We start from the raw sequence: 17,170 nt of genomic DNA on the forward strand, positions 1-17,170 counted from the left end.
CTTTTGCAGATATCCAAGTTTTGCTCAGAATCATCCAAGTCTGAGTAGTACCTGTTACTGTTGATAGCTTTGGGTGTTTTGTTGCTGGGTTGGGACTTGATGGGGGACTGGTTTTCCTTTTTTTGTTTGATTTTTATATTCACAGGCAATTTTTAGCTCTGATGAATCACAAATAGTGGGAAATGTCCCAATAAAATATGGGGAGCAGCAATGACTTTCATGAACATGGCCTGTTATCCATTGAGTTATCACTTTCTGCACCCCAGAGTGTGAGCAGCAGATCATGGGAGGGCATTCTCCCCCTCTGCTGCTCTGGGGAGACCTTAGAGCAGCTCCAGTGCCTTAAAGGGGCTACAGAAAACCTGGAGAGGGGCTTTGGACAAGGACCTGTAGGTCCACAACAATGTAGGGTCTCTGGAATGTCATCATCTCCTAAGAATCTAGTGAAGAAACACAAGGTCATAGATAGGGGCCTGCACTTGGCAAGGCTTCAATAATGCTGTAGGTCGGGAAATCCTTGGGGTTGTTTAAAACAGAACCCTAGAAACTCCAAACAGTGCTTCCTCACGTGATAGCAAACAGCACTTTATGAGCACGCAAATGCTGTATATATATAAGAATGGGGTGCTAAGTAAATAAAAACTGCAATCGCATAAGAGACTTAAGAGATAACACCAGAATGCTAACATTGGAAAAAGTATGCAGAGCCCCCAACCGCCCTTGTATGTTCATGATGACTCTCTAAACATCCTGGAGCAGTTGACTTTAATGGCCTAAATCCCAGGAAATGCTGCTAAAATATGGGATCAAATGAACATTTGCTTTTTTTCATCAGAAAGATTCGCCTTTGTGTCTTATTTTACCACAATTCAAGAATGTTAAACACAGTGGGGGCTGTTCGCAAGTATATGACCTGAGCTAAGCTAGAAAAGCAATGAGTTTGCTTCTTTCGTTTCTTTAATAGATGTTTTAATAAATCTATTTGAAAGATGTTGTAATAGATGTATGTAATAGATGTTTTAGTAGATCTATTTAATAGATGGTGTAATAGATCCATTTAATAGCTGTTGTAACTGGTCCATTTAATATTTGGTTTAATAGATATATTTAATAGATGTTTTAATAGATCTATTGAGTTGATGTTTTAATGGATATCTTCTCTTTAGCACCAGTGACAATGAACAAGACCTGCCAGGGATGTCTCAGAGCCATCCGAGCCTGCACCCAGTGTGTACACAAAGGGTGGTGAGGATCAGAGGGTGGACCAGTACATGTGATGGGGTGGTATGGTTCTGCTGCAGACCTCCTTGTATACATACAGCAAGCACTATGTATAAAAGAGGATCAACAGTACACAGAAAGAAGAGTCTTTGCCCATTTGATAGGATTATCATTCTTCTGATGAAGAAGAGGTGGATGAAGTTTTCTTCAGGCTCTTGAAGGAATCCTTACAGCCACAGGCCTGAGTACTCAGGAGAGGATTTAACCATCTCGTTGTCTGCTAGGAGATGGCAGATCATGGTCATAACCACCACAAGAGGTTTCTGGAATGGTTTGGAGACAAGTTTGTGATGGAGGTGGTGAATGAACTGACTGGGGGAGATGGTCTTTTGGACCTGCTACTCAAACACAGGGAAGAATGGCTGAAAATGAGAAGTCTGCAGAGGCTACAAAGCTGTGGCACTTAAGGGGCAGCAGGGCAAGCAGCAGAATTACAATCCTAAACCTCGGAGGAGCAAGGGTTTACCTGCTGGGGGGAAGAATACAAATGCATTGTATGGATTGAGTTAGGAAGCAAGCATTTCAGAAGAGTATAAAAATCCATCCTTCTGTTTGTCATCAGTGAAAGCACAGAGATTTATCAACTGTATACTTACAAAGATATGAAAACCAACATGCATTGTTTTCACTAAGCACTGTCTTGGCCTTGTTTTTGGTTCTCTTTGCATATTTAGAAAGCAAGACCCTGGAGACCACTGTATCATCTCAGAAACACATGAGGGGTGGATACAATTGCAGGCAGACCCAAAGAAAGCGCAGTAGCTCTTATCCGGAGAAGCACAGCAGTGCCATAAAGCTGTTTCAGATGGATGTGATTTAAAACCAGGAGACTGAGTTTTAGTGGGAGCTACAAGTAGGATGTAAAAAGGGAAAGGAGCAGCTACACAGTTTACAAAGAAACAACTGAACATCCCATAAATCACACTTAAGTCTACAGGGGGTGTAAATAAAACAGTAACCATCCATGCCTGACTGATTCCCTTACTTTGGACTCTATACAGGGTCATAGAGGGGAGCAGAAAATCAAGCAGGTTTTTCCTTCTTTCTTCTTACTGTTGACCTTCCTTCATTTCCTCTCCATTAAGTGGAATTGAATATTAAATAGCTTTTCATTATATAGGGTGTTCTGTGAGCAGCAATAATAGTATATGGCTCAGATACATAGGGAATGAGCAACTAATCCATGTCCATACACCTTCCCTGCAAATACCTTTCCATGAGATTTTCAGTTCCACTGAAAGGCAGAAGAAAGGATTCAAGGATTAGGAAGAGGAGCCAGAGAGAGGATAGAGAGAGTGGATGAGGCTCCCATGAATGTCTCCTCACCTGGACAGACCTCCTTATATACATATAGCAAGCACTATGTATAGGGGGATCAACTACATGCCTGGAGTATTGTGTGCAGTTCTTGTGTCCTCAACATAAAAAGGACATGGAACTGTTGGAACAAGCCCAGAGGAGGGCCACGAGGATGATCAGGGGACTGGAGCACCTCCCGTATGAAGACAGGCTGAGGAAGTTGGGGCTGTTGAGCCTGGAGAAGAGAAGGCTGCGTGGAGACCTCATAGCAGCCTTCCAGTATCTGAAGGGGGCCTATAGGGAAACTGGGGAGGGACTCTTCGTTGGGGACTGTAGTGACAGGACAAGGGGTAACGGGTTAAAACTTAAACAGGGGAAGTTTAGATTGGATATAAGGAGGAAATTCTTTCCTGTTAGGGTGGTGAGGCACTGGAATCGGTTGCCCAGGGAGGTTGTGAGTGCTCCATCCCTGGCAGTGTTCAAGGCCAGGTTGGATGAAGCCTTGGGTGGGATGGTTTAGTGTGAAGTGTCCCTGCCCACAGCAGGGGGGTTGGAACTCGATGATCTTGAGGTCCTTTCCAACCCTAACTATTCTATGATTCTATGATTCTATGATTTGATTCCCTTTACAAAGAAGGAATAAGATGCTACATAAGATTTTGGTACCACCTCCAAAGGTTTCTGCCTCACATCCATTTTCCTCTAGAGCTTCCTACATTCTCATCCCAATCACAAGAACTCCATTACAGACATGCAGCACGGGACTTTAATGCTGCCATAAAAAAAATGACAGTAAAAAGCTCAATAATTCCAGGGAAAAAAAAAAAGCATTATCTTGTTTTTAGATTATTTTTGCTGATTTTGTGTGAACAAGACATCCAACCAATGCAGAATGCCTGTTTCTCAGACCACCCCAACATAAAGAATGAACTTGCAAGATGCGGCTGCATAGGACAGAGGTGTGAAGGTGATAGTCCTACTAATGTCACAAAAGTGGGTACCTAGGTAGGTGAGAAAGGCCCAAGTAGCTTTTTTTATTGAGGAAAAGGATTCAAGAGGGGGGCTGTTTTGTAGAATATGTAAGAATCCTCATGGGGGCAAGGCATTGTGTCATGTCAAGCTACAGAAAGGACATGAGAAAGATCAAGAAGCACATGCGAAGTTCAGAGTCTGTAGGACCTTAGGTCAAGAAACTGCAGACAAAAGACAATGTTCCCTAATCTGTAAGGAGGAAAAAGATACGGAGGCATGGGCCTGTGCTCTCCTCCTTTTTACCCTTTGGGCACTCACCAGATAGGTAGGGGACAGACGTGTTTTTCACTCGCTTGTGCTAAGACATCTTGCTGGACAAATGGCTTCTGCAGGGTGAGATTCACCTAGAAATAGACCAGTTGAATGTGGATTAGAAGCAGTATTGATGGGTACTCATGGACACAACAGAGCTTGGACACTGCAGCAAAGTAGAGAAAAGAAATAGGCTGGTATGTGGTGTGTTCACTGCATTACTGGAAGGTGGATGCTTTGCTTAAACGTAGAATCACGGTCTGGTTTGGGCTGAATCTGTGGCAGGTTAAAGCCATTCCCCTTGTCCTGTCCCTATAGGCCCTTGCCCAAATTCCCTCTCCAGGTTTCCTGTAGCCCCTTTAGGCACTGGAGCTGCTCTAAGGTCTCCTCTTAAGGAGCCTTCTCTTCTCCAGGCTGACCCAGCCCAGCCCTCTCAGCCTGGCTCTTCCTGAAGCCTTCATTTAAGACCTCACTTGTATAAGAACCCTTTACCCAAGTTTTATTTCCCCTCTGCTCAGGATCTCCCTTCCCAGGATTAGTTTGAGTACATTGGCTTGATGGAATGCTCCAGCGCTCCTGTGCTAAGCTGCTCTTGCTGCATGACTTCTGTGAGCCTTTGAGGTCTGCCTTTGGAAACTGAGGCCATACTTATGAACTTATTATTTTACACCTTTGGTTGCTCAGTCTAGGCTTATTGTCTGGAATCAGCTTTGCTGCCCTGCCCTGATGGTTTAGTGCATCTGGAGATGGTCTCTCCAAGCAGGGCAAAAGCCGGGGCCGTCCAGTGACCATTCCTGGGTCTTCTCACTACTGGAGGAGCCATATTGAGCATGTCAATACGAGGGGAAGCAATGGTGCCTGAGAGCAGCAACACAAGGTCGTACGTGATCCCAGCAAGCCAAGAACGGGCGCAGAGATTGCAGAGAGAGTGAGGAAAGAATGGGCTGAAACACTCTCTCCCCAAATAGGTCCCCTTTTACCAGTTTCACAATCCTTGCTTTTGATGTATTCAGCTCTTGCAGCGCATTTTTTTCCATGCAGCCAGTCAGGACAGCTGAGTCCCAAACCTCTGGCTCATTGGGAAGAGCCTTTGCATAGTGAAGCAACTGCATTCCAGCACCTTGGCAAGGCTCAGGGAGATGGCTGATGTGGTTCACAGTACTGGATAATCCCGAGCTATCTCTGTGGAGATATCATATGAGCTTTGGCTTTGGAGCCCAGGGTAAGGAAACAGTTAAAAGGCATAGTTTGTGTCTTTGGGGCTTGGTGGTGAAACACAGCAAGCGCAGAATGACCCAGCTGCATTTGTTTTATTTTCTTGTCACCAGAGAAACGAGAAGGAAAAACTTGCAGCGGTGTTTCCATGAAATCCAGAGAGAAAAAAGCCAATCCCACATAGTTTCTAGAGGAAACCTCACTCCCCTCCCTGCTCTTTTACCAGTAATGGTTAAAAAGTCATGTCCATTTTGGAGCTTAGTCACATCCCGCCTCACCCACGGTCCTTAATGCCATGTACAGACCTAAAAGAGATTGCAGTTCCTTTCTTCTGCCAAGCAGCTTCTATCTAAACATTTGCTTTCTTCACTGCTGGAGCCTGGAGGTGCTGCCCCCCCCTCCCTCCCCCCCGCAATGACTCTTCTGGCTAAGGTTACAAATGAAATATAGACTTTCTCTGTTAGCTTTCGGCTCACTATGAATAATATTCCCTCAAGACATACTCATTGTATTGAACCATGAATCTACTGGGAGACACTTTTGCAATGACTAATGGGTATAATTAGAAAGGAAAGGGATTAATTAGTGCCTCATCCTGGGAAAAGAGGGGGCTGAAAGAGATCGGATGGGGGAAAAAGCCTTTTTCTCTCAATGTGAGGGTACAGCAATGGGGTCTGCTGGGCTGCAGAGGGGCTGGCCTGGTTGGAGTGACTTCTCTTAAGAGCCTGGTGGCCTGGCAAGGACATGTTAGGGCTCAGGAATGGAGGTGATTTGTTTGAAATGCTAATCTTGCCTTTAATCCCAGCTTTGTGTCTGTAACCACATTGTTCTCCTGCCCTCGGGCCTTCAACGAATATTGCCAACATCAACCCTTTTATGGAGCTGAATCCTTGGGATGGATTAGGTGAAATTCCCATTTCCACTGGATTGCTAAAAAGAATTAGAAAGGAAATATGAAAGAAAGAACCGCCCCACCGTGAAGCCAATGAGAGGCTTTTTGCTGGTTTAGGGACCTGTGATTCAGATCCTAAACGAAAACTTGTGACTTCAAGGTTGCATCTTGTAACCAAAGATGCTCACCAAGGGAAAGCATAAAGTTCAGCTTCCTGAAATACTCACAGCCTCCCAGGAGGTGGGGGGGAATCTGGGAAGTGAGCTTGGCACAACAGTCATATATGAGCCCAGCTCAATACTGAAGGTAAAACCTGCCAGCGTAACACCATGCTGGTACACCAGTAGCAGTAGCTCCAACACTGCCTTGCCTTCCTGAAGCACAAAAAGCCTTCTCTTGAGTCTCTCCCAAACTACACAGTAAGCTTTTAACTTTCACCTTACAGAGCTTAAAGGACAATATAATCTCTCCCTCCCCAAATGACAGGACGTTTTGGATGCTGGTATCAAGGAAGTCAGTAAGGGTCTAGATGAAGATCTGATTGATGCTCACATGAGTAAGTGGATTGATGGGCAAAAGATACGGCACAGGTAAACATCAGCAATAAGTAAGAGTGAACAGTAATATCTTCCGGAGTTTCTGCAGTGGTAAGAACTGTATCTACCTACTCACTAACTACTACTACTACTAAAAGACTGTGAGGGTGCTGAGGCGCTGGCACAGGTTGCCCAGAGAAGCTGTGGCTGCCCCATCCCTGGCTGTGTTCAAGGCCAGGTTGGACACCGGGGCTTGGAGCACCCTGCTCTAGTGGAAGGTGTCCCTGCCCATGGCAGGGGTTGGAGCTGGATGAGCTTTAGGGCCTCTTCCAACCCAAGCTGTTCTATGACTCTACATTGCCACCAAAGTCTGGATGTTGAGTGCAGTCCTGGGGCAAGGAGTTCCATTGCAACTCCTTCAACTACATGAATATGGGGCCAGATTTGACACAGGTTAATCTAACAGTAATTTACAAAACCCTGCATTCATTTACTGTCATCACAATTCACAAGCTAATGAGCAGCCCCAACTGTTGCACTGAATTCAAGTATTGCTAACAGTGTATGCCGCAGGCAAATAGAGACCTCTGGAATCTGCATCCACTTCAGCCACCAAGTCATGAAGCACAAGCCCTAACAACGTGTCTTCAGCCCTCCTTGGACTGACTTCATGTGCTGAGGCCTCCCAGGACTTGCTTTAATCCCTCTGTTGGGGTAAAGGCTATAGGGAGAGGCTGCTTTCTGGACATCTCTATTCCGGGAGAATGGTGGGCAGCCACCCAGCTGCTGTTCCTTGGGTTGCAGAACTTTCCTACTGCTCCACGGCTTCTGCTTCCCACGTATTTGATGTGAATCCAGGGAACCCTGTGCAGCTCTTTGGCCCAGCTTCCCAGGTCACGTACAGCAGAGCACTGCTTGTCTGGCTTTGGCACGAATCTTAACACCTCCCTTTCCGTTACACACATGCTGAAGCTTTTGCTCTAACATAAAATGCTAGAGGCCTTCATTTCATTTGTAGCTGTAGGTTGATATATACAAGAATATTATATATATATATAGGTGTATATCTCATATACATATTATAGGTATATTATATTATGCAAATGTGTAATTCTGTAATGAAGTGTCCCCCTGGCTAAATACAACATCGTGATAGAATTCCGCTCTGGCATCAGGTGAACTTGCTACAACTGACAAGGAAAACGGTATTTGCATTGAGTGTCATAAAAATCTGAACAGGAGTTTGATACTTGTAAGATACGTAATAGAATTAACACTTATTAACTTTATATATGTAAGAAATGTAATAAAATTAACACTTATTAACTTTATACCTGTAAGAAATGTAATAGAATTAACAAGTAAGAGAATTAACATTACATATAATAATGTGTCTACATTATCAGTGTTAAGCAAAAGATTCTTACCTGAGTTGGTTTCAAAGGTCCTCCTATAAAGTAAACAAAAATAACCCTTCCAAACTCCATTATTAACTTGTGTTTCTCTGAGACAAAACAAGCAAATACTCAGCAGAGGAAGTTAGCAATACAGGGGTACAGCACAACAACAATATCACAACCTTCCCTGGGTTCTTATGGTACTTTCAATCAGGCAAGAGATCAGGGTCACAAGGAAGTTAAAATACATAAGGGGGGTGACATACCCTTTTACCAGGTTATCTGAATGTCTGCGCTCCCTGTTTGAGCACTAATGTGAGGCCAACCACCAACAGCAAATGAAATCATTGTAATCACATCCCCACAGCATCTTATGTCTATACTACTTTTGTGTAAGATTGAGAGTCTCAATGCTCACTGCCAGTCCAAAGAGGCTTGAGATTTTCCAGCTTCACCATGTGATAAACAAGATTAACAGTGGGGAGGTGAAAGTGCAGGCATGCACTCGTTGTCTTTACATACAGTTCTGTCCCTCCTCCATCCAGCCTCTGACAGCCTCCATCTACAAACAGAAAAACATAAAGAGAGAAGCAGAAATGAGTAAGAAAGCATCCAGGAGTTGTTTCTTTCAGCAATTATCTTCCTGGGCACAGAACCCAGGGTTTCATTTTACACTGAGATTTCCCCTGCACCACTCAAGCAGTCTGAAGGGGCCTGGGGTGGTCGACATTACCCCCTGACACAGCACCATAACTATTATAACCGCACTAAAAACATGCCCTGCCGTGGAAGTCACAAAATAAATTGCTTGTGCCTACCCTAGAATGGTGTTAGCATTTGTGGCAGGCTCAGAAGTCTGCTCACAGGAGGAGCTTCAAGGCTTAAGAGCTGAACAGAGAATGAAATCAGGCAAACGCGAGTATCCTTAAGAGCAGCCTGCTCCTGTTTGCACACCTCGCTGCCTCACAAAGGCAGAATCAATGTCCTGTCTGCTTAGCACATCTCTGCCAGACTTGATAAGGACATGATTGAGCATAGCCCATCCTCAGGGATGCACAGTGGAAAAGGGTGAAGGCTGATGGAAAAGGGAAAATGGGGAAGGAGGGAGTTGTGGGAGCTGCTGGGAACCCTGTGGGGAAATCAGCCTCCACATCCCTTGTGGGGAATGCAGATAATTGAAGGCTGTAAGAGTGCTTGATAGAAAACCCCAGGCCAGGGACTATTAAGTTCTCCAAGCCTCTCATCAGGAACACATGGATCTCATTGAGAGATCACATCTTGGCCAGCAGTGAACTTAATGTCTCTTTGAGGGAGGAATGGGGATGGGCAGTGCCTGGCAACAGGAGGCAGCGGCAGCAGCAGCAGCAGCAGTTGTCTTTGGCAGAGTCTTGTCATGTTTCATGTCCACGAGCACAGAAACCTCCTCTGTTGTGGGGTTTTGCTCTTGACACCTTTGGGGAGGAGGTGTGGGAGCATGGAAGGTGTCGGGTCCATGTGTGCCTCTCTGCAACATGGGTTGTGGATGAAGAGGAAACCTGTGTGGGCTCCCTGCCCTGAGAGCAGGAGCTGGTGCTGGCCATGAGGGAGCACTCTGGAGAGGACCTGAACTAGAAATGCCAGTAAGGATTACAGCGAGGGCTTGCTGAAGTCGTGAGCAGCCCCAGTTACAAGAGCATCATGCTTCACTGAAGAGTCCTGCTTCCAGGGAAAACCTAATTCCAGAACCAGGAGCAGCCCAAAGTCCACATTCCAGGGGAACGAGCTGTCATTTAAACACACTCATTACTAAGTCTTTCAACATGTGTGCTACAAGCTCTGTCTTTCCTCCTAAAGAATTCGGGTGGACATGATAACAGCATGTCTATGCACTCAGTAAATAACTCCCCACTCATCCTACAAAGAGAAATTAAGAAAGTTACAAGTTTAAGCACATATACACAGCAATCTCAACCTTCCTCTATAAAGGTAACCTTTATACCTCTATAAAGCAGGATTTGCACTGTAATAACCTCCATCCCTTGCCCATGCAGAACAGACAGCCCAGACCATGAGAGCTGTTTGAACATTCACCTATTGCTGACTAGTTCGGGAGGGCTGATCCACTGCTCCATGTATCCCTCCACTCATGTCTCCTAAAGACTTTCTCCCCTGTGCAGAACACCCTGGGGTCCATTAGTCTGCTCTCATGAGCCATCAAGCTGCATCTCACCAGCTCTGGTGTCCCAGCACCACTATAGCCACTGCAGGAGCATCTCCTCATTTCCCAGTCCCAAGTGTTGCGGTCTTCTCCCCCCCTCTCCATCTGGTCCTGCAGCAGCTCTGGGGTCAGCCTCAGTGCTGGCTTCCAACCAGGAGCCCCCGCTGCAGCTCCTGGGATAGTGTATCTGGATCCTGCACATGGTGAAGGTCCCAGAGCAGGGGCTCGGAGCAGGAACAATCCCAGGTCTGGCTCCCATCTCTGGTGTCACACATCCCTGAGCTACTCCTCCATTCTTCTCCATGCCTGGGCAAAGAAAGGAATGGGCAGGACTCAAGTTCTTAAGAAGGGGATAACGCACATACTCTCTGCATAGGGTGAGGGATGCAGTGCCATGACATGATGGTTTTCAATGGCTCCCCTCTTCTTTGCTTCAATCCTTGTCGTAACACAGGCCAGAAAGCCAAGAGCTGTAGACAGGACTTCATCAGCAGGGCCTGGCAGTAACAACATATTTGTTCTTCCCACGGTAGCTCGCTGTTCATAGGAGCTGAATGATTTGATTGTAGAGGAATCGGCTCTGGCAAAGATTAGGGCTAATTTTTTTTGTCTGGAAAAATCAATGCTCCGTTTCCAAAAGGTTTCTCCAGAAATCACATGTTTCTACAGGACACCCGGAACCTCGCCAAATGGCTGCAAGGAAACAATTCACACACAGAGAGGTTATCCATAACCTGACCAAGAGGCAGCTGCCAGGTCAGGGTGCTGGTCTTTGTACCCTCTCTGCCTTACCAAGGGTTAGGAGGGGAACCCCATTCCACCTCTGGCCAGTCAGTCTAGGTTTCGGTGAGGCAGAGACACGAAAGTACATGGAGAGGGAGCAAAACTTCTCAGTGCTTTGCTGAAATCTGGCCTTAAATGAAAGATTTTCCCCATCCAGCTCCCTGGATGAGGAATTCTGTGGTTGTTTTTTTTTTCGTCTTCAATTGTTTGCATCCTGCTGCTCCATGTGAGCAGGATACTGGGCACCAGGAAGCCAGACAAGATACAAGAGCACTAAAGGGGTGCAGCATCCAAAAACCATTCCCCCAGAGGCTCCAGCTCTAGCCACAGCAATAAGCTCACAGCAGGCACATCCCTTTATTAGCTCAGGTCATGACTCCGCTTTATCTGCCCTAAAGCTCTTCATAAGTTGGGAATGCTTTTTTCCATAGGCTGGAGCAGAGCGCAGCTAAGCCTGCACATCTGTAATGTATGGGTGGAAGCTGCATCCCACATGCTGTGCTTCTCTGTAATGGGATCCTCTTTTCCTGGAGCAAGATGCATCCAGGAGCTACAAGCTATGGGAATAGGATGGGCACAGTCCCAAAGGGATTCTTGTTCACGTATCCTCATGCCAGTGTCCCCAGCAGGATCAGGGATATAGCAGGGATAACCAAATGGGTGCAGCATACCTGAGCCCTGGGCAAGGAAAGTATTGACAACCACAATGACATCAGACAGCACCCACTTACTGACCAAAATGATCCCTAATGAACCCCTGGAGCACCCTGGGTGGTATGAGAGAGCAAGGTATGGATGTACACAGGCTCGTTTCTCCCAGTGTAAACCTATGGCCTCCCCCTTTGGAGACTTTCCATCCCTGTGGCGATCAGAGGCAAAGGGAAATGCAAATCCCAGACCTTAAATGGAAACGTTTGCAAGGATCTGGGTAATTCCAGCTGCCAAGTTACAGTTGCTGCAGTATGACTAAGCTCAAAATCACCACAAGATACTGTACTCTCTTGCAAGCTGCTGCTCTTTCACACAGACAAAAGCCATGCAGCCGCTCTCACCCTGCTTCCCCACTGTCCCCAGCTACAGCCTGGGGACCAGGAACACAAAGATACTGGGAGCCCAGGCCCTGAAGCCTGGCTCTGGATGATCTGGAGCAGGGTTGGTCCCAAGTCCAGCAGGATTTACCTGGACATAACAAGTCAAGAGTCATTTCAGTGTTTATACACCTTACCCCACCCTGTCTGAAGTCCCTTCTGAGCTGACAAGAGATGAGACTAAGGGGAAAAGACTCCTCTTTTACCTCATGTAATGCCTTGGGATTGAGGAATGCTTTCCTTTGAATCCCTCATTAGCCCAGGACTCCACAGAGACACAGAGCAAATGACTTTCTGATGCCTCCAGTGAAATGGGGACAAACAGAATCATGACTGAATGGTTGCTGCTGGCATCTCTGCAGGTCACCAGTCCAATCCCCCCCAGAGTAGCCTGCCCAGAACAGTGTCCAGTCAAATGTTTCCTTGTGTTCAGGTGGAATATCATGTTCCAGTTTGTGCCCATTACCTCTTGTCCTGTCACCAAGCACCACTTCTTCATTACTTCCAGTCAGGTATTTCTGCACATGGATAAGATCTCCTGAGGCTTCTCCACTCTGAACAATCCCAGATGGCAAAGCCTGTCCCTGTATGAGAGATGCTCCAATACCTTCATCATCTACATGGCCCTTTGTTGGATGTTCGTGACTATCACAGAATGGGGTTGGGTTGGAAGGGACCTTGAAGCTCACCCTGTTCCATGGGCAGGGACACCTTCCACTAGAGCAGGTTCTCCGAGGCCCGTCCAACCTGGCTTGAACACCCATCCGATCCTGAACACATGTGGCCTCAGGGAAATATTGCCATCTTTGCATGCAGGCTTCCTCCTGCAGAATGGGGAGCATCCAACATCCACCACAGGGCTTTCCATGGGATGGGACCTGCGAGATACATGAATGTTGCGGAGATTTAGACAAGGCTAATCCTTCTCCTGCCTTGCTTTTGCCCTGGGGGCAGCATTTGGGTCTCATCCCGAGCTGCTGTTGTGATAGCTGGTTTTGTGTGCAGGAATCTGCCACATGTTCTCATTTCCCCTGCGTGCCAGACTCCTTTTGACACACTTTCCATAGGAGATCTGGAGCTCCAGATGGGGCTCATCCAGCTGCCCTTGGTGTCTTGCTTAGTACGAGCCTATGTGAGGCTCTTGGGGCCAGGAAATACTGCATTCTGCTGCTTATGGCCTGAGCTTTATCTTGGGACAGGCTTGCCCTAGAAAAGCAACAGGCTGGTTTTACAGTCTCAAGTGCAGAAAGCACCGTATGCGACTGTGTTTAGCTCTCACATTAACCAAAACATAACTGGATATGCAGGGATAACTTTATGTATTACAAATCAGTATTAGAAACCCCAAACCAAACTATTAGAAAACCCAAATATATATAGAAATAGAAATAAACACAACTCAGACAAAGGAGCAACCACTTTGTGGCTCCTGATCGTTTGGATTCTTCTAGGCCAAGAGAGGGATTTGCAGGGATTTCTGAATCTCTAGTTGAGCACTTTGGGATAATACCCATGTTTATGAAGGTTTGAACTGCTTTCTAGAGCTTTCCAGGAAAGAAATTGAGCCAGGGTCTGACGGATATGCCTTTTCCCCTTGCTTTCTGTTGGCTCAGGGTAGTAGCAGCCCAGGCAAGGGGTCTGCAGGCTCCTTCCTTGCAGGAATATCTATTGCAGGACATACCTTGAAAGTGCTGGCTGACGCCCATGGGCAAGGACCTTCTGCTGCCATGGGTCTGCCTTGAACTCAACACAAGGTAATGCAACGTGGGGCATCCGGTGTGTGGTTTGGTTCAGTCTGACTGCAAGAGATGCATTTGTGACATGGCAGAAATCCCCTAGTTTTAATACCCCTGTCCTAACACCAGGAAACCTAATTTCCTGAAAGCTGGAAGAACATCTAAGAGCCATTACCCCTCCACAGTCCAAAGGGCAAGGAGAGATTAACAACAAAACTACCTACTTCTAGTGATATGCAGCCCATCAGCCAACAGGGAGCATCACAGAATCCCAGACTGGTTTGGTTGGAAGGGACCTTAAAGCTCATCCAGTTCCATGGGCAGGGACACCTTCTACTAGAGCAGGTTGCTCCAAGCCCCGTCCACCTTAGCCTTGAACACTGCATTTCAAGGAGCAGTGCATCCATCTCCCAAGACCTCTGGAGTAATCCAGAGCAAAATGCCATAACCAAAAGTGAAAAGAACAATGATTTCCCTCCAGAAGCATGATGTAAGCATGATGTGCCTGCACTGCCTCCAGCTCCTGCTATGTCATTCTGTTTTTCCTTTTCATACATTACTATCAAAAAGAGATTCCCCAGCTGTGTTTTTGTTTGTTTCTTTGCCTTGGTTATGGAATTCTAGCATTTTCACAGGGGTGAAATGGATGACAAAGCTGAGAAGCGTCTCCTGTGGGTGTCTGCAGCAATGGATGGGACTCGGAGCACTGCTTCCCTGAGGTGAGGTGGTGGGCAGATGGAATGGCTGCAGCTCTATCTCATGGGGATAAATCACCCCATGCATTCCCAGTCCTTGCTGGCAAGGCCGTGTTGTTGCTTTAGGGTGCTCCTATAAGCACCTCCATATGTGACAGGGATGACAATGTGTGTAAGAAGCTATGTAATAGATGCTTTCTGCGTGGGAAGCAGACATTGTGGAGCCAGACCAATCTTCCAACAGATAAACCAGGAGAAATATTGAGGGGAAGGACCCCGTCTGAGCGCGCTTGCTGCCTGTGGGCTTAGCTATGGGCAACAAAGGAAGACACTGCTAAAGGTAGCTGTAAGAATTCATTGTTTGCCCAGCTAACATCTTCTCAGCCTAACCAGAATACAACTTATTTAGCCCCATCATTACAATAATCCAAATGACCTAATTATTGATAGGAATTAAGAAACCCTGAAGCTGGTATATGCAAGTCTCCCAGAGCTGCACCCTGCTTTGGTGATGCTTCCCCATCCTATGCAACTTTATAGGAGGCTATCAGCTTCTGAAATCCTTTACCTGGAGAAATACGATGATGATGGGATGTGCTGTGGGGGAATGGTCTTACTTTGTGGCCTTGAGTTTGCTCAGAATTCCTTCTGTGTGATGGCGCCATATTTCTTAATTGGTTACAGTCTTTCCTCTGCTGTTTGCCCACAAGCTTACATATATCATGATCCATTCTCCTTAGACAATATTACTTCTTTTAAGGGGGAAAACCATGCAACTGGGCAAAATAACGGAAACTTTAAACTAAAACACGTTTGGGAACTGCAGAATTCAAACAAACCCCAAACCACAGGCAGCAAGGGGCATTTGAACATCCCTTACAAGAACAGTTATTCTACTGTTACAGCTAAGAAAGGCTAGGCAAGGGACCTCTGCTTCTTGGGAAAGTCGTAGGCACAGGAAAGGCCCTTAAATACACAGTTCAGAATTACCCTAGAGCAGTTTGAGGTTTAGCGTTAGCATCATCAACAGCAATTTGGCTGGGCTACAGGCCTGCAGGCTGGGGAAGAGTTGTCATGATAGCCCTGTGGTCTCCAGGAGTCCCATGGGTGCAGAGGGAGCGTGCTACCATGCCTTCCTAGGGCTGTGTATAGGAATGCTACATGGTGCTGGTCAGGGCCCCATCCAATACCTGATGTCCATGGAGAAACAATGAGCAAGGCAATCAACCAACCAAGCAGTCTTAGGTCTCATTGACAAGAGCTAACTGAGCAGGATATTTCTCTCCCACTTATCAGTTTACCTCTTTCACATCACTTTTTGTTCCATCCTTTAGGATTGCAGTCCCACAGTATTGTCACAGCTTGTTACATTGCTTGTAAGGTACGCATCCTAGGAGTCCTACTACTTTGGTAGTGGCCTCAGCCATTCCCTCCTTTCCCAGCCATTACCTTCCTGTGAAGGACTGTGAATCAGTATTGCCTCAAATGAAGAGAACTTAGAGGAAAACAGAGGAATGTGGCCCAAATTCTGTCGTTACATAAAACCCCCCTTGCTGAACATCTGGAGAACATCTGAAGTTTAGCATTGCAGGCTTGCAGGCAGAGGCATTTTTGACCTTCCCTGTAATGGAAGCAGAAGAGTCGAGACCGAAATATAACCAGAAATAGAAGACAAAGAGTCCAGCATATTTGGCCCAAACACCTGACAAGGGCTCCTGTCATCCTGCCTGGAAAGAAGTGGTTAGAGGCAAGGCAACACACCTGAACACAAGGCGTTGGACGCTGCTTGCCACCAGGCTCTGTTTAAAACCCTTTCTTCTGGATAAACTGGATTTTAAAGGAAATATTTGGATTTTCAAGGAAATACTTGGATTTTACTCATGGTAAAAACAACAAACACTCCAGAACTGAGGTTTGGGAACTGACATTTGTGGTGGTTTGGGATTTGCTTCCTCTTTCAATAAAGGGAAAAAGCAAGGGAATGGTTGCAGGGGTGGGGGTGAACAGAAGCAGTAAAAAGTCCTTCTGCCACTTGCTTTTTAAGCTGAAAAGCTGCAAACCAGCCCAAAGGCTCAGGAAACCTTCCCTGGGTGTCTTTTCTATCTCTACATTTGACATGGCCTACCTGGGGGCGTGAGGGGGGGCATGCAGCCTCCTTTTCTGACCCCTGCCTTGCTGACAGCATTGCATCCCACTGGCTGGGCAGCCCTTACTGCTCTGTGTAACCCAGGGGCTTGTCCATGTCATGTTCCCTTCCCTGATGGATGATTCACGCCGAGGACTGCGGCAGGCCATGAAGAACTATTTCATGAGCTGTAACAATAACTATCTTTATGAGGGCAGAGATGAGGGCAGTTTTTCCTCGTGACAGGAGAGCAGATGGGATATAAACTGCAGGCCCCCACAGAAGTGCTCCTCAAACTTTCCATCTGTAAGTGAGGTGTTCCCTGGGATGAGGGATGGCCACAGAGCCTTAACTGAGATACTTGGCCCAGGAGACAGCATGACTAAGAGGAGGACATGAGACATGTTACAGAAACAGGACATGAATGTGGGCTTCTGTGTGGGGAACAAGTGACTTTGCATGCATTGACAGTAGCAGTTTGGCCTGGAAGCATTCCCCCAAAACAGGCACCTTTTAGAGCTGTCTTAGGATGTAAACTGAATGTTTGGGGAGCATTGAGCTTGGCCAAGCTGGATCATGGAATACTAGAATTGTTAAAGACCATATACGAATGCTTAAGGGTGGAAGTGACCTTAAAGACCA

The sequence above is a fragment of the Lathamus discolor genome, chromosome 3 (genome assembly GCF_037157495.1).
Source record: "Lathamus discolor isolate bLatDis1 chromosome 3, bLatDis1.hap1, whole genome shotgun sequence".
Taxonomy (NCBI): Eukaryota; Metazoa; Chordata; class Aves; order Psittaciformes; family Psittacidae; genus Lathamus; species Lathamus discolor.